The sequence below is a fragment of the Pseudorca crassidens genome, chromosome 8 (genome assembly GCF_039906515.1).
Source record: "Pseudorca crassidens isolate mPseCra1 chromosome 8, mPseCra1.hap1, whole genome shotgun sequence".
NCBI lineage: Eukaryota > Metazoa > Chordata > Mammalia > Artiodactyla > Delphinidae > Pseudorca > Pseudorca crassidens.
In genome coordinates, this window is record NC_090303.1 from 65712259 (window position 1) to 65733563 (window position 21305).

Genomic DNA, 21305 nt, shown 5'->3' on the forward strand with positions numbered 1-21305 from the left:
TACAAAAGATCACGGGTTGTTCTGAGCAATACGAGGCTACTTTCACTAGAAAATATTTAGGGACGGCTCCAACGACCAAGCGACATTCACTGCTAATTAATAGTACGAGACCACACATTTTAACCCTTAATTACTCTTTAACTGATACCCAATAGTTTCACGTGTGTCCATTCAGTTTCTCAACTAGAGTGTGAGCGCCAGGAGGACCGAACCGGGCACCAACAGGCTGAGCCAATACGAGTGTGACCGTGGAGAATCCGCAGTGGAAGCTGCAGCAGCCGACCTGCTGGCTGTGCCAGGCCACCGGAAAGTGACAGCGCGAGGGCAATGTCGGGGCAACCAGGGCCTAATCTCACTTTTCACTCCTAAAGTCAAAGAAGCTGAGGAAACAGGGACGGTGGGGGCACAGACACCTGCCTCAAATTGTCTCTCCACTTAACTCACAATGCTGCCAGGTCAGTAGCTAGGAGCGGAAGCGTGTACGCGGCCCCTGCCCTGAGCGTAGCCCCCAAGTCTGGCCTCTTCGCCTTACGCCAATTTCGTAAGGAGGCGCAGAGGGCAACCCCGAGGCTCCCCCAGCTCCAAAACCTGACGTGAATTTGCGCGGGGCTGCACCGACGGCGGCCATCTTTGATTCGGGCAAAACCACACCCTCGCATCCCACCGGCCACTCCCTCTCAGCGTCCCCAGGGTTTTCACCCACAAACGTAAGGCGTTAAACTTGGAGTGCTCAAGAAACACGCATAGAGGCCTGACTATCCATGACCCCGGAGGTGCCAAATGCCGCCAATTTTAACATGGCAGCCAAACCCGACCAGCAGAGGATGGCTGACGCCAATGAAATCATGCTCGAAAAACGAGCAAGTCGGTGGGGCAGCGATGAAGTAATCTCGCGAGATCGAAGCCAGCCTCCGCTCGGCCCGGAAGCCTCGACTGAGGGGGCAGAGGGGCTGAGGGGCGGAGGGGTGGAGGGGCGGAGGAGGGAGCAGGAGTCGGGCGAGAGCCAGTGGAGGAGTCCGCCTGCTGTCGCCTGCGTAAGCGAAGCAGCGACGCCGGGCGGCTACGCCGCGGAATCGGCGTAGGCGGCTTTGGAGAATCCGCGGGCTACGCTGCGCCCGGGCTGGTCGCGGAGGGGGGAGGGGATGTCGGTCAGTGCGAGATCCGCTGCTGCTGAGGAGAGGAGCGTCAACAGCAGCACCATGGGTGAGTCTCAGCTCTGGGCCGTCCCGACTCCGGTCGGCGGCTCGGGACGCGGAGGGGCTCTGCGGCCCCCTGACCTGGTGGGGGGAACGCCCTGAGGCGAGGCGGGGGGCTGCGGCGAAGGGAGGTGGGGTGGGGGCGACGGCGGGCCCGGGGTGCGGCGGCGGCGGCGGGCCCGGGGGGAGGGGAGGCGGCGGCAGTGACAGTTTGAATTGAATGTGAGGAGAGCCGAGGCGGCGGCATTTCCTGTGCCGCGGCGGGCGGGCCTGGGGAGCCGGGAGACGTGAGCCGCGGCCTCCGCCGCCGCGGCCCGAGCAACCCGAGCGGGGTCGCCTTCGCCGGGCCAGCCGGCTTCACGGCCCTGCTTCCTTTCGTCGGCGGTCGCAGGACCCGCGGCGGAGCTCCTCTCGTGGGGAGTGGGCCTGGCGAGGAGGGTGGGGATGTGTGTGGGCGCCCGGGTGAGGGTGCTGTGTGGGCCGGCCCCGGGAGGGCGGCGGCGGGGAGGGAGGAAGAAGGATGCACCAGGCTGAAGCTGCGGTGGAGGCGGCGGCTGCAGCGGCTCCAGTGACTGTGTCGCCTCCTGGCTCCCCTTCCCGCCTCTGGGGCTTCCTTTCCCCAGGCGCGGCCCCGAAGGCCGGTGGATGGCGGGCAAGGCTTGAGCAAGGAGGATAAGGAGCCTGGTTTGGGCTTAATTTTTAAGAAAAAGGGAAAAGAGAATATTTAGGAAGGGCGCCCTCCCGAGGAGCGGAAGGGGTGGGAAGGGTCTCTGGAAAAGGGAGGGAGTTGGAGATTCGGATTGGTGATGTTTAAGGAAATTAATTTTTGAAAATAGTTTAGTATTCTCATTTATTCTCTTAAGAAGGCTTTTTATTTCCTTTCCTCCTCCACGTATTGGAAAAAGAACAAGGCCATTTCATTCACATTTTCCACTCCCAAGTTCCATTTCATACTGTGTATAGTAGGAAGTAAGCAATTGAGATTTTTCTAACACATTTCCATTTGCTAAGTTACATTTTGAGAGTACACTTTTCAAATCTGGGTTTTTATAGTGCAGGGAAAGAACTTGTAAGATCAGGTGTTTGCTTAAATACCGAGATAATTTATTCTTGCGACTTATATTGTTATAGTTCAACTTAACGATTTCTTTTCGCGTTGTTATTTTGATGAAATGGAAGGATGTTTTCCTTGGTGCCCTTGATAATCTAAATGAACAGATAATCTAGATTCAAAAGCATTTTACTCGTTTTACGTATTTATGTACATGCAGGTGATGAGTATGGTCAGCCCCCCCCACCCCCCAAGTTTATAAGCAAGTTGAGGAAACTTTTTAGGCATTAAGTGTACAGGTATGGATGAACTTTATGAAATCCTGATAGACTAAAGGATAGTGCCTTAGCAGGATACAAACAATTAAGAAGCTAGTTAAATGCTGCTTGGATCCCTTATTCCTCCAAATAGCAGGGGAAGGAGCATGGCATTGGAGGGCGGTCAGGAAACAATCTTTCATCCCACCCAGCTGTTCAGTGGGTGGGGCTAGAGGAGATTGGGTTGACTGGAGCTATGAAATAAATGTGGAAGCTACACAGATGGTTTGTATGGTAGCATTGTGTACTTCTGTGTTGGGACAACATGATGGAGCCAGGTCTTCTCAATACAGTTATTAAAAATATCACATGCACTCTGAGGCTCACAGAATTGAAGTTCATAACTGAGAAATTTATTTTGTGTTTATGTGAAGTAGATTTTAATTTACAGAAAGAATATTATAGTTGTGGAAATCAAGAAATGTTTGGTTTCTGGTTTTGATTTGGAGATAAGGTATTCAATACGTAACTACATGAAAGGTAAATTATGTATCAAATACAGTTACCTATAGATTATGTTTCAGAAGTTTGTTATGAAATTGATTCTTTGGATTTGTGTATTTTCCCATAGAAATAATCTTAAATAAGTACATGACAGGACTTCTGAGCTGGTGTGAGACAAGGTGGGACCGCTGGCAGACTTTAGAGCAATTGTCAAGAATTAAAAGTGACAACACACACACACACACACACACACACACACACACAGAAGAAGGAGTTAGATTTCCAGTTCTCAATAATGGGGAGTGGTCAGATGAGTAGACCAGTTGGAGTGAGGATAGTGCAAGAAGATAGTGCAAGAAGTGAAGATAGAGCAAGTTGGTTTCAGACTTGTAAATTGATGGTATGCATATTCACTATAGACTCTATTCTGGGATTTGCCAACAGAGCATTGTTATCTAATTAAATTACCAGCTGAGAACATTTTTCACATTTTGAGCTAATAAACTGTCTTCAGTTTTTGATTAGAGGTTGAACATTTTTATTTTAACTTTAACATTTATGCATTTTACTAAATTTTGAGACAAAACTAACTTTTGTATTTTTCTGTACAAAGTTTGGACTGTAAATGACATAAGGTTTATTGTACAATGAAACTGATGTAGAAAAAAATGTGTTTTTGAGGAGTAGAATTTTAAGGTAGCGTGATTATGGGTTAGGCTTGCCAGATGAGAGCATACTGTTAAATGTAGACTGTTGGTCTCTATAGCAGTGTCTTGCAAACTGCAGGATGAGACCAATTAGTGGGTCTTGAAATCAATTTTGTGGATTTTTTCCAATAGTTTCTAAAAAGTAGGAAAGAAATTAAAAAATAGCAGTACATTGCACTTGGTAAAAATTTGGGGGGGATAAATTTTGTTTTATAAGTATTGTGTATTGAGCTGGGATATAACATTTTTTTGAAATTAAGAATTGTGATCAAAAAAGTTTATAAAAACACTTGGGGGATGTGCAGTATGGATGGATCAGGTCGAATGTCTTTAAACTTTATGGTAGAGGTTGGAGGTCTTAGTGTGAGGAGGGAAGACTAAATGCTGTTAAGTCTATGTGGCTTTTTCTTATATTTGATTAATTTATTCTATACTTTATGTAGCTAGTGTGGTTAGAGAATCTGGGGCCTACTTCTCCTTGAGCAGAGGTCATCTCCCAAAGTCATATAGAAAGCAGGGTTGATAGTATTATGACATTAAATATGTCATTAAATATTATGTCTCTGCTCTTGACCTCGAGGAGAAAAAAAATTTTTTTGGCTTGTCCTTTTGCATCATTGAAGATCAAGAGAGCCAAATTTTGAGCAAGAGCCTGGGGAAAAGGGGCCAAGAAGGCAGCTTGGTTTGCATTCAGTGTTGAAGGCCTTAGGTGAGACACACAAAAGGTCATTGTGATTCATACCTTGTGCAGTCTAGCTCTGCAGAGGTAGGGATTACACATAGGGGTTTGAATTCAAAGTATTAATAATAACAGAAATATAGTGTAATGACTAAGAAAAAGTACTTTGGTGTCAGACAGACATGAGGTCAAATCCTGGTTTTGCCACTTACTAGATGTATCAGTCAGGATAGGTTAGGTTAATGCTTCTCAAACTGATGAAGGACCTTTTTTCTTCTTTTTTTAAATTTCCAGTTCACTGTTGACTGACAAAATTGTAAAATAGAAATTACTGCAAATTTTTTAGTAATGAAGATGGAATTAAAAAGGCAAAACTAAAAGCCGCAATTTTTAAAGATCCAATAGACATAAAATTATTCTGGTATAAAAATTTCCATTTCTATGCTCTCTATTTTTGTTCTTCTCTGGTGTAAACCAGTAAACAATCAGACTGGCTCCCTGGTGCACAGACCACACTTTGAATAGCACTGGGTTAGACCATGCCGCAGTAACAAATAGCCCTAAAAGTCTTAGTGGGAGTAGCTTAAAGATGAGATCTTGCCTGTCATGCTAAAGTTTGTGCACTTTATTTTAAGCCAATGTTTTTTAACTTCAAAAGTACTTGAAGACTGAGAAGGGTACATAAAGATCCCCTAAGGTTGGAGAGTAAAGCCTGATCCTGCTTACATTATTTTGAAGTTTATCTTAGGTATTCATGTGACATTTATTTTAGGTAATCATGTGACATTTGCATTTTATCTATATTTGTTTGACTTATGTACAATATAAAGATGATCCCCACTCCTTCCACACCAAACTGGAAGTAAAAATTGACTTGCCTGAAGATGTAATATGTTAATTCTGTTGTTTTGTTTACCTCTGGGGCCACAACCAAGTACTTTTGGTAGCTTCGTTTGAGGTGAGGCTCAGGTCACGGTTTCTCAAACTGGGCACTAGTGCAGTTTGGAGTTTTAGAATTCTTTGAGGGGCTGTCTTGTGCATTGTACAATGTTTATTGGCATCCCTGGATGCCAGTAGCACTGGATGCCAATAGCACTCCCCCTCCCCAGTGGTGACACTGAAAAAAAATGTCTGCAGACATTGCCAAATGTCACCTGAGGTGGCCAGATTTAGAACCATCACACTAGGTGATGGAGAACCATTGAAGGATTGTAGCAGATGGAGAAGAAAAGAAGTCTTTCTTAACTATCTAGTCTATAATTCTTCCTCCTAGAACGCCTACCACTTAAAACTTAGTATTTCTCAAACTTGGGAGTCAGAATCGCCTAGGTAGCTTGTGTGTTTGTGTAAATTTATCATTTAATTAATGAATTTTTGCAAAACATGATCGGTAATTACTGGATATACAACATTATGGTAGGTCAGTATTTTCCAAAATATAACTGATGAACCTCATGCATGGGGGTCATCCAGAACCTCTTGTTAGAAATGCAGATTAACTGGTTCTCACCACAGACCCAGTGATTCATAGCCATTGAGAGGGGCCCAGGAGTCTGCATTTCTAAATGCTTTCCAAATTATTAAGTAACTTTATTGAGGTATAGCTTTCATACAATAAAATGCACAGGTTTTTTTTTAAATCATGTTTTCTTTAATCTTCACATACTGTGATTATGTTGTGGCAGAATGATGACAGATAATTACATAAGGTCAGCAAACATGGTAAAATGCACAGATCTTAAGTGTTCAATGAATTTTGACAAATATATACACCTTGTAGCTTTTATTTCAAACAAGACACGGAACATTTACGTCACTTCAGAGTTCCTTGTGTCCCTGTACAGTTATCCTCCTAATGCTCCAGGTATCTACTGATCTGATTTCTAGTATCTATAGATTAGTTTTTTTTTTTAAACAGCTTTATTGAGATATAATCCATCTACAGTTGACTCAATTAGATTGGTTTTTCTGGGTAGCTTTTTAAAGTTTTCTCCCCCTAACTTCTTCATTGTGAAAGATTTGAAATGTGAAGAGTGATTTTTGTACATACAAACAACAACCATATATCCCTCCTGCCCCCACCCATGATAGCATCAGGTACACATTTCTTTCTCATCTTTTAATTTTTTCTACTTAGTGTATCTTAGATTATTTTATATCAGTACATGAAGAGCATTCTTATTATATAGCTGCATAGGTCCATAATATGGATAGGCTATAATTTATTTAACATGTCCCCTTCTGATAGACATTTATTTCCAATACTTTGCTATTATAAACCTTGACGTGATGAGTAACCTGGGACATTGATCATTTCACATGTGTTAGCATCTCAGAGCTTTTGAGCTCTTTGACACAAGGCATTATCAGTTAAAGTGGTAGTATTGATGTTAAGTCATTACCAGCTGGGATTTCAAGACTCAAGTTCATTTATTTAACAAATATATATCTTGTGCCTGCTATATGCTGGTCACTGGGGAAACTGAGTAAAATGCTGTGACTTTAGAAACAGAAGTCATTGTAATTGAGAGCTTAGGTTCTGGACTCAGACCTGGATTCACATCTTTAAAGCTTAACTGAACCTTGGACAAGTAACAGCTTTTTCTCTTTCCTTCTCTGTAAAGTGGGGATCATAAAGTTATTGGAGAATTAAATGAGAAAATACATGTCAAGTTCTTAGCCCAGCATATAACAAACACTCAGATGTTAGCTTAAAAAAAGTTATCAAACTAAATGGCAATTACTTTTCAGCCTCCATTGTAAGTTTCTTAAAGTCAAGGACTGTATTTTGTTCACTTTTGTATTCCCAACCTGACATTTTACATAGTAAATCATTTGTGGTATGATTTAAAGGTATGTAGAATGTACAGTGGAAGTACAGAGTGGGATACCTTTTCCAAACTAGAAAAAAGTGAATCTTCAAAGATGGGTAAGAATGATTAGGCAGAAGAAGAGGAAGGATACTTATTCTAGGCTGAGATATCATGGTAGTGTAGGGTATGAAGCTAGAGAGATAAGTATAGATCTGGTGTGCTGTGCTGAGGATTTAAAAAAAATCTTTATTGAAGGATTTTAAAAGAAGAGTGGTGGGGCTTCCCTGGTGGCGCAGTGGTTGAGAGTCCGCCTGCCAATGCAGGGGACACGGGTTCGTGCCTCGGTCCGGGAAGATCCCACATGCCGCGGAGCGGCTGGGCCCGTGAGCCATGGCCGCTGAACCTGCACGTCCGGAGCCTGTGCTCCGCAACGGGAGAGGCCACAACAGTGAGAGGCCCGCATACAGTAAAAGAAGAGTGGTAACTATGATATATTACCACTGTGATAATTCCAGTAGGGATAGATAAAGTACCAAGGTGGGGCTATCCAATGGAGGGTGGTTAACTTAGCAGCCCTAGGACTGAAGGCTAAAGGACAGAATTAGGGCAGTGGCAAAAGGTATGAAGTGTAGGGGATGGTTGTGAGGTTAAGTAGTACGTGAGGAGATGTAGGTAGTGAGTAGTGAATCCATAGTATCTGAGCTTTCTGGCTTGAGTGAATGGGTGGTGAGTAGATAACCATTTCTTGAAAGAGGTAATTTAAAACATGAAATCAAGAGGACTGCAGGACAGGTAAGTGAACATGTCTGGTAGAGTCTCAATACTAGGAGAGACATCTAGGATAGAAAATAAGCATTTTAAGGTTTTTGTAAATTTATTCATTTGTGCTTTGAATTTTTATGTTTAGTAATTGAATCTGCTATATTGAACAAAAGCTGTACTCTAGTTTGGTCAGTAAATTTTTTGGTACTGTTTTTTTAAGACTTGGTATTTTTGGTTTGGTGAGTAGAGTTGAAGGAAATTGAAATAAAGTGATTTGTGTGAAATTTATGTGTTCTTCACAGTTAGACTGAGGTGACCAATTTCTTTCTTTTTTTAAAAAATAAATTTATTTATTTATTTATTTATTTATTTTGGCTGTGTAGGGTCTTCGTTGCTGCATGCGGGCTGTCACTAGTTGCGGCGAGCAGGGGCTACTCTTTGTTGCGTTGCGTGGGCTTCTCATTGCGGTGGCTTCTCTCGTTGTGGAGCACGGGCTCCAGGCGCGTAGGCTGCAGTAGTTGTGGCTCTGAGGCTCCAGAATGCAGGCTCAGTAGTTGTGGCACACGGGCTTAGTTGTTCTGCATCATGTGGGATCTTCCCGGACCAGGCATTGAACCTGTGTCCCCTGCATTGGCAGGCGGATTCTTAACCACTGTGCCAACAGGGAAGTCCCGCTGATTTCTTGAGTAGTACTAAAATGTTTAGTTATTAAAAATTGTTTATTGGTACATTACAAAGCAGTAGCTGTTTCAGACTTTCTTGCTAATGTTTCTTTATATGAGTGACGTATCCTTAGACAAATTGTCCATTCAGACTAATCAGGGTTCTTTCTTTCTTGAGGAAGATTTTGGTATATATTGTCAATCAGTTTTAGAGAATACTAGAAATATTTTGAGTGAGATAATTATTTGTATAAGAGGAGGCAAATCTTCATAGCAATTTTATCTTGGTGCTTTCTGTTTATACTATTAAAATAACTAGGGTACTCCCTCATTTGTTACATGTAGCATTCTGGGGTCTGTACAAGGAAAATTTTTTCAGTAACTAGTATACCTTCAAGCATCAACATTTTAAACCATTTTTAATTTTAAAAAGTTTAATAGATATACTTATTTCCTTTTACGATTAATTTAAACAGATAAACCAGGTGGGAAAAAAAGCCATTAAATTATTTCAATCACTGAAGTTTGATTTGTGTTTTCTTAATTACATTTTTTTTATGATTGTAATTAGTCGTATATTTGTGGTTAGTGGTTCTTAACACTGGTTAGGCATTGGAAACACTTCCAATGCTTAATACACTTGGAGGCTCATTAATTCACTAGGTGTGCGGTGGGGCTCAGAAATATGCATTTTAAGTATTTTAGGTAATTCTGATGAATAGCCAGGGTTGATAACCTCTGATGTAAATTATATATTATGAGGTAATATATGTAAAAGTACTCTGTAAACTCTTAAATTTTATACAAAAGCAAGGTATTATTCACTTAATATTTAATAATATTTTTTGGTGTATTCACCTATAGGTTATTTTAAGTATTTATATGGTGTTCCAATGTTGATATCCTAATTATCTAGCCATTTATTATTTTGAGACATTTAGTAGTTTCAGTATTTTAGAATTTATTATAAAGAGTATTTTATTTTATTTATTTTAAAATTTATTTTATTTAATTTATTTTTGGCTGTGTTGGGTCTCTGTTGTGTGCACGGGCTTTCTCTAGTTGCGGTGAGTGGGGGCTACTCTTTGTTGCGGTGCACAGGCTTCTCATTGCGGTGGCTTCTCTTGTTGTGGCACATGGTCTCTAGGTGTGTGGGCTTCAGTAGTTGTGTCCCAAGGGCTCTAGCATGCAGGCGCAGTAGTTGTGGCACACGGGCTTAGTGGCTCTGCGGCATGTGGGATCTTCCTGGACCAGTGATTGAACCCATGTTCCCTGCATTGGCAGGCAGATTCTTAACCACTGTGCCACCAGGGAAGCCCCTATAAATAGTATTTTAAGAAGTATCTTTGGGGCTTACTACTCAGTAGCCACAACTACTGAGCCTGTGTGCCACAACTGCTGAAGCCCACGTGCCTAGAGCCTGTGCTCTGCAACAAGAGAAGCCACCACCATGAGAAGCCCGCGCATTGCAATGAAGAGTAGCCCCCACTCGCTGCAACTAGAGAAAGCCCGTGTGCAGCAACAAAGACCTAATGCAGCCAAAAATAAATAAATAAAATAAATAAATTTATTAAAAAAAAAAGAAGTATCTTTAAACCTCTTCTGCTTTCCCTGGTTATTTTCCCAGGTCATTTGTTAGTTTAGTATCTTAAATTTGTTTTTAATTTATATTTCTTATATTACTGGAGAGAGATTTTTGTTATGTATAATCCAGTTAGCTTCCCTACTTTCATTAGAATATACTGAACTTGTTAAAGGCACTATCAGGAATATTTGGTTTTGTGCTGTGACTTATAATATGGGTCTATTAAATAATGCAGCATGAGAGTCGTTTTTGTTTTTAAATTATACATAGTTTTTCACATTTTTCTGCTCTCATGGATGTCTTCTGTCCTTGAAGTTTGTAGCTATCCAGTTTGCTGTTACAAATCTTTGTGTTTTAGCTGCTCAGTCTTTATTTCCTGGTTCATTTCTTTTTTAAAAACTAATTAATTAATTAATTAATTTTTGGCTGCGTTGGGTCTTCTTTGCTGCGCATGGGCTTTCTCTAGTTGCGGTAAGTGGGGGCTACTCTTCTTTGCGGTGCGCGGGCTTCTCACTGCGGTGGCTTCTCTTTGTTGCGGAGCATGGGCTGTAGGCACACAGGCTTCAGTAGTTGCAGCACACAGGCTCAGTAGTCGTGGCTCACGGGCTCTGGAGCACAGGCTCAGTAGTTGTGGCACACGGGCTTAGTTGCTCCGTGGCATGTGGGATCTTCCCGGACCAGGGCTCAAACCCATGTCCCCTGCATTGGCAGGAGGATTCCTAACCACTGCGCCACCAGGGAAGTCCCTGGTTCATTTCTTTACTGAAGTTCTGCTATCTGTTAAGTATTGGGTTAGATTTCCATTTCTAATTCCCAGCTATATTCTGTACAGTATATTCTGACATGCTGAGTGAAAAGGAAATTAAGTAGAAATGATTCCTGTTTTATGGATATATAAAATAATGTGCAAATAGAAAACAACCATGAAAACCAAAATATGTATTCATTGTATAATTTGCAAAACCACAGTTGCTCTGAGTACAACTTGTAGTCTGTTTTCTGATTACTGAGAAGGGCAAATTGAGTAGACATGAGAACTTGGCATGAAAGGATTAAATTAGTGATCTTAGGTAGAACTATAGTCAGTCCTGTCTTGTGTTTTGTATTAGAATATCAAAATTGATCTAATACAGAAAAGTAGGAGTTACTTAACCAGGTGATTAATTCAACTGTGAGCCTAAAAGATAACTAGAATAACTTATCTGGCAAACCAAAAATACTTGTTTGTGTTTGACCATGGTGCTGTGCTGTTAAAAAGTAATTATGTAGATGTAGTTACTTTTTTTTTTTTTTTTACTTTTTTGAAATTTTCGAATAATTGTAGACTTGATGAAAAGTTGTAGCCCCTATCTTTTTCAAAGTTAAATATTTGGTGAACATGGACGAAGTGCAGAAGTAATACCAAAAACATGCATATACAGTGTGTTATTATGAGATAAATGCACCATCAACATTAGTACTAGCCAGGAGCAAGGGAAAAGGGAGAAGTTTTATGCTTGATGGCGACATCTTTTATTTAAAACTGTGTTGAAGGTTTCTGGATAGGGCTGGGAGATGCCATTGCTTTTTAATTGAAGGATGGGTGTTGTTTGTTTTTTGTTTATTTATTTATTTATGGCTGTGTTGGGTCTTGGTTGCTGCACACCGGCTTTCTCTAATTGTGGCAAGCGGGAGCTACTCTTCATTGTGGTGCATGGGCTTCTCATCGCGGTGGCTTGTTGCGGAGCATGGGCTGTAGGCGCGTGGACTTAAGTAGTTGCAGCCCGGGGGCTCAGTAGTTGTGGCACACAGGCCCTAAGGTGCTTGGGCTCGTAGGCTCTGGAACGCAGGCTCAGTAGTTATGGCACACAGGCTTAGTTGCTCTGCGGCATGTGGGATCTTCCTAAACCAGGGCTTGAACCCGTGTCCCCTGCATTGACAGGTGGATTCTTAACCACTGTGCCACCAGGGAAGTCCCAGGATAGTGTTCTTATTCACTAGTGGATTCCATTTAACAAATTAGAATCTAACTAAGGTGAACAATACTTTTTTTCCTAATGAGTAGTTTCCTCATTGGTCTTAACTGCTTTCAGACTCTTCTCACTTCATTTAATGAATCTTTGTAAGATTATTGTACTAAAACACTACTTTCATAAAATAATTGGCCTATTGTAGAACTTTAAATATCTTTCAGTTATAGTACAAGCTTCTAAGGTTTTTGTTAAAAAAACAAAACAAAACAAACAAACAAAACCAAAACCTTATTTCCTGGGCCCTACCAGCAACATTCTAATTCCCTGCTTCTAGGCTAGGGCCCAGGTATTTGTTTTTATCAAGCTTCCCAGATGCTTCTGATTATAGCCAAGTTTGGAAATCATTTCACTGCAAGGTAAAAGCCCAGAGGCCTTAATAATAGCTGTTGTGTATTGCACAACCACTGTAACAACTGTCTTTTTTTTTTAAGGGGGGAAATAACATTTTAAATATTTATTTTTGGCTGTTGGGTCTTCGTTGCTGCGCGTGGGCTTTTTCTAGTTGCAGCGAGTGGGGGCTGCTCTTTGTTGCAATGCACGGGCTTCTCATTGCAGTGGCTTCTCTTGTTGTGGAGCACAGGCTCTAGGCGCGCGGGCTTCGGTAGTTGTGGCATGTGGGCTCAGTAGTTGTGGCTCATGGGCTTTAGAGGGCAGGTTCAGTAGTTGTCGTGCATGAGCTTAGTTGCTCTGCGGCATGTGGGATCTTCCTGGACCAGGGATTGAACCCATGCCCCCTGCATTGGCCAGTGGATTCCTAACCACTGTGCCACCAGGGAAGTCCCACAACTGTCGTTTATTGTGCTTATTGTATCTGAAGTACCAAATATTTCAAGTATTTCTTATATATTTTTTAATAACCTCATAAATATGTTATCCCAGTCTAAAGCTCAGAAAGGTTATGTAACTTATCCACACAGAGCATAGCTTTAAGTTACAGCAGGTGCTAGAATTCAGATTTCTAACTATATTTGTACAGTGGTCCCCCCTTATCTGTGGAGGATACGTTCTAAGATCCCCAGTGGATGCTTGAAACCACAGATAGTACCAAAACCTATATATATATACTGTTTTTTCCTATACATACATACCTATGATAAAGTTTAATTTATAAGTTAGGCATAGTAAGAGATGGTCAACAATAGCTAATAATAAAGGAGAACACTTGTAACAATATACTGTAATAAAAGTTATAAAAATGTGGTGTTTCTCTTAATCAACTTCTTCAACTCTGCCAGAAATGTGACAGTGGCTTCTTCATTGGCAGACTCAGCCTCTCCAGTAATTTTTATATTTTTCAGTCCAAATCTATTCTTGAATCTGTGTAACCATCTCGTATATGTAGTAAATGGCTTGGTGTCACTCCTTTTAGGGGATCCCTTGCTTGCTAAGTTTTCATATAGACTCTATGCTTTCTGGCGCAACATGTTGCCCTCAGTTGGAACACACTTTATGTTGATGCCTTCCACCCACAAATTTAATGCCTTTTCCATCCTAACTAAGCATTTATTATACACTGTGGCTGTAACTTTGCAGTTTGAGGTGCATCGGCAAAACTAGCAGAAATTTCTTTTTCCTTCTGTATTTCACGGATAGAAGATTCCTTCTTACTATAGATCTTAGCAACCTCAGCATACAATTTTTTTTTCCTTATTAAATCAAGATGTTCACCTTTTCACTTAAAGGAAGTACTTTACAAAATCTTCTCTTTGGCATATCTGAATTGCCAGCATCGCAACTCTCGTGCTTTGGGGCCATTATTAAGTAAAATTATGAAGTAAGGGTTCCTTGAACGCAAGCACGGCAATACCACAACAGGCGATCTGATTAACAGAGAAGGCTACTAAGTGACTAACAGGCAGGATACACTGGACAAAAGGATGAATCATGTCATGGGCTGGACGGAGCAGGAAAGCACTGGAAGGTGTGAGATTTCATCATAGTACTCAGAACTGCACACAATTTAAAACTGATGAATTACTTATTTTTGGAATTTTCCATTTAATATTTTTGGACCGCAGTTGACAGCTGGTAACTGAAACCTCGGAAAGCAAAACTTGAGATAAAGGGGGACTACTGTACTGCCCTATGGTTCTCTAATATGTTTTTTCATTAAAAACTTAGGAAGTCATTTTAGGGTCTCTGCTTGGCTTTTTCTTCCATTCAGATCAAATTATGTTTTGTATTCTTGCTTTGCATATGCTGTTCTTACCTACCTTGAAGTTGCATTCATCCATTAATGAAGGCCCAGCTCAAAAGTACTCATTCGGGAGACTTTACCCAACTGAGTCTTTGATCCTTTCCTTGCCTTAAACTCCTTTAAGACTGCTCTCTTAGTAGGTAACAGCATTGTCAGTGTTTAGAAATGTATTATCAGTTATTTATGCTTAATATTACAAATATTGTTGGGGTAGTGTTGCAGTATTGTGATGGGTGGCATGCTTTTTTGAGCCTTCCACTGATCTTTACTATATATAGTACTGATCTTGAGTAGAATGTTGTTTTTATAATGAAATATGTTAAAGACCTTGGTTATGGAAAAAAGTAGAATTTGCTGTTTTGAGGTATCAGATTACTTTGGTTGCTTCAGTAGCTCAACAAGGCAGGCGTTTCAAATCTTTTGTTGTAGAGTAAATTTATAAACATACAGAAACATTTATCACAGTCTATTAATAATTTCAACAGTAATAATTTACTTTGCAATGCAATTTTTTACAAGTATTTTCTTAGGAAATTTATTAGTCTGCTAGGGCTGCCATAATAGAATACCACAGATGAGGTGGCTTAAACCAGTGGTCCCCAACCTTTTTGGCACCAGGGACCGGTTTCGTGGAGTACAATTTTTCTCTGGACCAGTGGCGGTGGGGGAGGGGTTGGGGATCGTTCAGGTGGTAATGCGAGCGATGGGGAGGGCAGATGAAGCTTTGCTCACTCGCTACTCACCTCCTGCTGTGCAGCCTGGTTCCTAACAGGCTGCTGACCGCTATCGGTCCACGGCCTGGGGGTTGGGGACCCCTGGCTTAAACAACAGACATTTGTTTTCTCACAGGAAAGTCCAGGATCAAGGTGCCAGCAGGTTTGGTTTCTGGTGAAGGGTCTTTCTGGATTGCATATGGCCACCTTCTCACTGTGTCCTTACATGGCCTTTGTGCACTCATGAAGGGAGAAAGAGATATCTCTAGTGTCTCTTCCTCTTGTAAGATACCAGTCCCATATGATGGACCCCACTCTTATGACCTCCTTTAACCTAAATTACTTCTTAAAGGCCTTATCTCCCAAATATAGTTACATTGGGGTTAGGGCTTCATCATAAGAATTTTTGGGGTACACAATTCAGTCCATAACAGGAATTGAATTTCTGTTTTTCTGTATGGTGTTGTAATGTAGGTAAGCTGTAGAAAAATTTTTAAAAAACAGGTAATAATGAATACTTTTTCTGCCTACTTACATTTCTTTTTATTAGGCAAGTAATGCTAAGATGAGTATCAGTCAAACATTTTGTGAGATGGGATTCAATATTCTGACAAGAAATGGCTTTTATGTCTTTAAGAAGCTGCTTTGAGAGGTATATACAGGAAATAATTTGAATTCATTGACAAAACTGCTGTGTTGTATACAGAATGCATATATGTCATCAGTGCACAAGATACAGTAGTGACTGATTAAAACTGACTAAAGTTAATCCTTTAAAAATTTTGAGTATGTTCTTGATATTTCTTTTCTTTTTTTAAAAAATTAATTTGTTAATTTATGTGTTTATTTGGCTGTGTTGGGTCTTTGCTGCTGCGTGCAGGCTTTCTCTAGTTGCGGTGAGCGGGGGGCTACTCTTCATTGAGGTGTGCAGGCTTCTCATTGCGGTGGCTTCTCTTGTTTTGGAGCACGGGCTCTAGGCCTGCAGGCTTCAGTAGTTGTGGCTCGCAGCCTCTAGAGCACAGGCTCAGTAGTTGTGGCATGCGTGCTTAGTTGCTCTGCAGCATGTGGGATCTTCCTGGCCGAGGGCTCAAACCCGTGTCCCCTGCATTATTAGCAGGTGGATTCCTAACCACTGCGCCACCAGGGAAGCCCTACTTTTTTATTTCTGCTTTTTTAAATGTGGCCTCTAGAAAATTTAAAATTACGTGTATGACTTGTGTTATATTTCTAACAAACAGTGCTGATTTAGTCTGTTAGAAACTTACTGCCTTCTGAGATAGTACATTCATCTTTCAATAGCTGTCACTTAATTTTTTTCTTCCTATTTTAAAATTTTTGAATTTTATTTATTTTTTTATACAGCAGGTTCTTATTAGTTATCCATTTTATACATATTAGTGTATATATGTCAATCCCAATCTCCCAATTCATCACCCCCCACCCCCACCTGCCACTTTCCCCCCTTGCTGTCCATACGTTTGTTCTCTACATCTGTGCCTCTGTTTCTGCCCTGCATACCAGTTCATCTCTACCATTTTTCTAGGTTCCACATATATGTGTTAATATACAATATTTGTTTTTCTCTTTCAGACTTAATTCACTCGGTATGACAGTCTCTTGATCCATCCATGTCTCTACAAATGATCCAATTTCGTTCTTTTTATGACTGACTAATACTCCATTGTATATATGTACCACATCTTCTTTATCCGTTCATCTGTCGATGGGCATTTAGGTTGCTTCCATGACCTGGGTATTGTAAATAGTGCTGCAATGAACATTGGGGTGCATGTGTCTTTTTGAATTATGGTTTTCTCTGGGTATATGCCCAGTAGTGGGATTGCTAGGTCATATGGTAATTCTAGTTTTAGTTTTTTAAGGAACCTCCATACTGTTCTCCATAGTGGCTGTATCAATTTACATTGCCACCAACAGTGCAAGAGAGTTCCCTTTTCTCCACACCCTCTCCAGCATATGTTGTTTGTAGATTTTCTGTTGATGCCCATTCTAACTGGTATGAGGTGACACCTCATTGTAGTTTTGGTTTGCATTTCTCTAATAATTAGTGATGTTGAGCAGGTTTTCATGTGCTTCTTGGCCATCTGTATGTCTTCTTTGGACAAATGTCTATTTAGGTCTTGTGCCCAATTTTTGATTGGGTTGTTTGTTTTTTAATATTGAGCTGCATGAGCTGTTTATATATTTTGGAGATTAATCCTTTGTCCGTTGATTCATTTGCAAATATTTTCTCCCATTTTGAGGGTTGTCTTTTCATCATCTTTGTAGTTTCCTTGGCTTTGTAAAAGCTTTTAAGTTTTCATTAGATCCCATTTATTTATTTTTGTTTTTATTTCCATTACTCTAGGAGGTGGATCAGAAAAGATCTTGCTGTGATTTATGTCAGAGTGTTCTTCCTATATATTTCTTTAAGAGTTTTACAGTATCTGGTCTTACATTTAGGTCTCTAGCCCATTTTGAGTTTATATTTGTGTATGGTGTTAGGGAGTGTTCTAATTTCATTCTTTTACATGTAGCTGTCCAGTTTTCCCAGCACCACTTATTGAAGAGGCTGTCTTTTCTCCATTGTATATCCTTCCCTCTTTGCCATAGATTAGTTGACCATAGGTGTGTGGGTTTATCTCTGATCTTTCTATCCTGTTCCATTGATCTGTATTTCTGTTTTTGTGCCAGTACCATATTGTGTTGATTACTGTAGCCTTGTAGTATAGTCTGAAGTCAGGGAGTCTGATTCCTCCAGCTCAGTTTTTTCCCCTTGAGACTGCTTTGGCTATTCAGAGTCTTTTGTGTCTCCATACAGATTTTAAGATTTTTTTGTTCTAGTTCTGTAAAAAGTGCCATTGGTAATTTGATAGGGATTGCGCTGAATCTGTAGATTGCTTTGGATAGTGTAGTCATTTTCACAATATTGATTCTTCCAATTCAAGAACATGTTATATCTCTCCATCTGTTTGTATCATCTTTAATTTCTTTCATTAGTGTCTTATAGTTTTCTGCATACAGGTCTTTTGTCTCCCTACGTAGGTTTATTCCTAGGTATTTTATTCTTTTTGTTGCAGTGGTAAATGGGAGTGTTTCTTAATTTCTCTTTCAGATTTTCCATCATTAGTGTATAGGAATGCAAGAGATTTCTGTGCATTAATTTTGTGTCCTGCAACTTTACTAAATTCATTGATCAGCTCTAGTAGTTTTCTGGTGGCATCTTTAGGTATCTCTGTGTATAGCACCATGTCATCTGCAAACAGGGATAGTTTAACTTCTTCTTTTCCAATTTGTATTCCTTTTATTTCCTTTTCTTCTCTGGTTGCCGTGGCTAGGACTTCCAAAACTATGTTGAATAATAGTGGCGAGAGTGGACATCCTTGTCTCGTTCCTGATCTTAGAGGAAATGCTTTCAGTTTTTCACCATTGAGAATGATGTTGGTTGTGGGTTTGTCGTATATGGCCTTTATTATGTTGAGGTAGGTTCCTCTATGCCCACTTTCTGCAGAGTGTTTACCATAAATGGGTGTTGAATTTTGTCAAAAGCTTTTTCTGCATCTATTGAGGTAATCGTATGGTTTTTCTTCAATTTGTTAATGGTGTATCACATTGATTTGCGTATTTTGAAGAATCCTTGCATCCCTCGGATAAATCCCACTTGATCTGGTGTATGATTCTTTTAATGTGTTGTTGGATTCTGTTTGCTAGCATTGTGTTGAGGATTTTTGCATCTTTATTCTTCAGTGATGTTGGTCTGTAATTTTCTTTTTTTGTAGTATTTTTGTCTGGTTGGTATCAGGGTGATTGTGGCCTCATAGAATGAGTTCAGGAGTGTTCCTTCCTCTGCAATTTTTTCGAAGAGTTTGAGAAGGATAGGTGTTAGCTCTTCTCTAAATGTTTGATAGAATTCACCGGTGAAGCCATCTGTTCCTGGACTTTTGTTTGTTGGAAGATTTTTAATCACAGTTTTGTTTTGGGGTACGTGGGCCTCCCACTGCTGTGGCCTCTCCCGTTGCAGAGCACAGGCTCCGGACGAGCAGGCTCAGCAGCCATGGCTCACGGGCCCAGCCACTCTGCGGCATGTGGGACCTTCCCGGACCGGAGCACGAACCCGCGTCCCCTGCATCGGCAGGCGGACTCTCAACCACTGCGCCACGAGGGAAGCCCTAATCACAGTTTTAATTTCGTTACTTGTGATTGGTCTGTTCATGTTTTCTATTTCTTCCTGGTTCACTCTTGGAAGGTTATACCTTTCTAAGAATTAGTCCACTTCTTTCAGGTTGTCCATTTTACTGGCATAGAGTTGCTTGTAGTAGTCTCTTGTCATGCTTTGTATTTCTGCAGTGTCCGTTGTAACTCTTCCTTTTTCATTTCTAATTTTATTGATTTGAGTTCTCTCCCTCTCTATCTTGATGTGACTGTCTAAAGGTTTATCCATTTTGTTTATCTACTCAAAGAATGAGCTTTGAGTTTTATTGATCTCTGCTATTGTTTTTTTTGTTTGTTTATATTTCATGTATTTCTGCTCTGATCTTTATGATTTCTTTCCTTCTACTAACTGTGGGTTTTGTTTGTTCTTTCTCTAGTTCCTTTAGGTGTAAGGTTAGATTGTTAATTTGAGGTTTTTCTTGTTTCTTGAGGTAGGCTTGTATTGGTATAAAATTCCCTCTTAGAACTGCTTTTGCTGCATCCCATAGGTTTTGGATCGTCATGTTTTCATTGTCATTTGTTTCTAGGCATTTTTAAATTTCCTCTTTGATTTCTTCAGTGATCTCTTGGTTATTTAGTAGTGTATTGTCTAGCCTCCATGTGTTTGTGTTTTTTATGTTTTTTCCCCTGTAATTGATTTCTAATCTCCTAGTGTTGTGATCGGAAAAGATGCTTGATAACGATTTCAGTTTTCTTAAATTTACTGAGGATTGATTTGTGACTCAAGATGTAATCTGTCCTGGAGAATGTTCCATGCACACTTGAGAAAAAAGTGTAATCTGCTGTTTTTGGATGGAATGTCCTATAAATATCAATTAATTCTATCTGGTCTATTGTGTCATTTAAAGCTTCTGTTTCCTTAGTAATTTTCTGTCTGTTGATCTGTCCAGATAGATCAATTTATAATTGTTTTGTTTTCTTCTTGGATTGATCCTTTGATCATTATGTAGTGTCCTTGCTTGTCTCTTGTAACATTCTTTATTTTAAAGTCTATTTTATCTGATATGAGTATTGCTTCTCCAGCTTTCTTTTGATTTCCATTTGCAGGGAATATCTTTTTCCATCCCCTCACTTTCAGTCTGTATGTGTCCCTAGGTCTGAAGTGGGTCTCTGGTATATAGCATATATATGGGTCTTGTTTTTGAATCCATTCAGTGAACCTGTGTCTTTTGGTTGGAGCGTTTAATCCGGTCACGTTTAAGGTAATTATCGATATGTATGTTCCTGTTTCCATTTTCTCAGTTGTTATGGGTTTGTTTTTGTAGGTCCTTTTCTTCTCTTGTGTTTCCCATTTAGAGAAGTTCCTTTAGCATTTGTTGTAGAGCTGGTTTGGTGGTGCTGAATTCTCATAGCTTTTGCTTGTCTGTAAAGCTTTTGATCTCTCCATCGAATCTGAATGAGATCCTTGCCAGGTAGAGTAATCTTGGTTGTAGGTTCTTCCCTTTCATCACTTTAAATATATCATGCCATTCCTTTCTATCTTGTAGAGTTTCTGCTGAGAAATCAGCTGTTAACCTTATGGGAGTTCCCTTGTATGTTGTCATTTTTCCCTTGCTGCTTTCAATAATTTTTCCTTGTCTTTAATTTTTGTCAATTTGATTACTATGAGTCTTGGCATGTTTCTCCTTGGGTTTATCCTGCCTGGAACTCTCTGCACTTCCTGGACTGGGTGGCTTTTTCCTTTCCCACATTAGGGAAATTTTCGACTATAATCTCTTCAAATATTTTCTTGGGTCCTTTCTCTCTCTCTTCTCCTTCTGGGACCCCTATAGTGCGAATGTTGTTGTGTTTAATGTTGTCCCAGAGGTCTCTTAGGCTGTCTTCATTTCTTTTCATTCTTTTTTCTGTTCCACAGCAGTGAATTCGACCATTCTGTCTTCTAGGTGACTTATCCGTTCTTTTGCCTCAGTTATTCTGCTACTGAATCCTTCTAGTGTATTTTTCATTTCATTTATTGT

The 21305-nt window shown here is 40.4% G+C and overlaps 1 protein-coding gene across 1 annotated transcript in view; it reads left to right on the top strand.

Moving 5' to 3' along the window:
- The first annotated feature begins 970 nt into the window (after positions 1-970).
- SEPTIN7 (septin 7) overlaps positions 971-21305 on the top strand; it is a 102866-nt gene continuing 82531 nt past the window's right edge. The window contains exon 1 of the mRNA XM_067746705.1: positions 971-1209. The gene's annotated coding sequence lies outside the window, so the exon portion shown is untranslated. The remainder of the gene's footprint in view (positions 1210-21305) is intronic.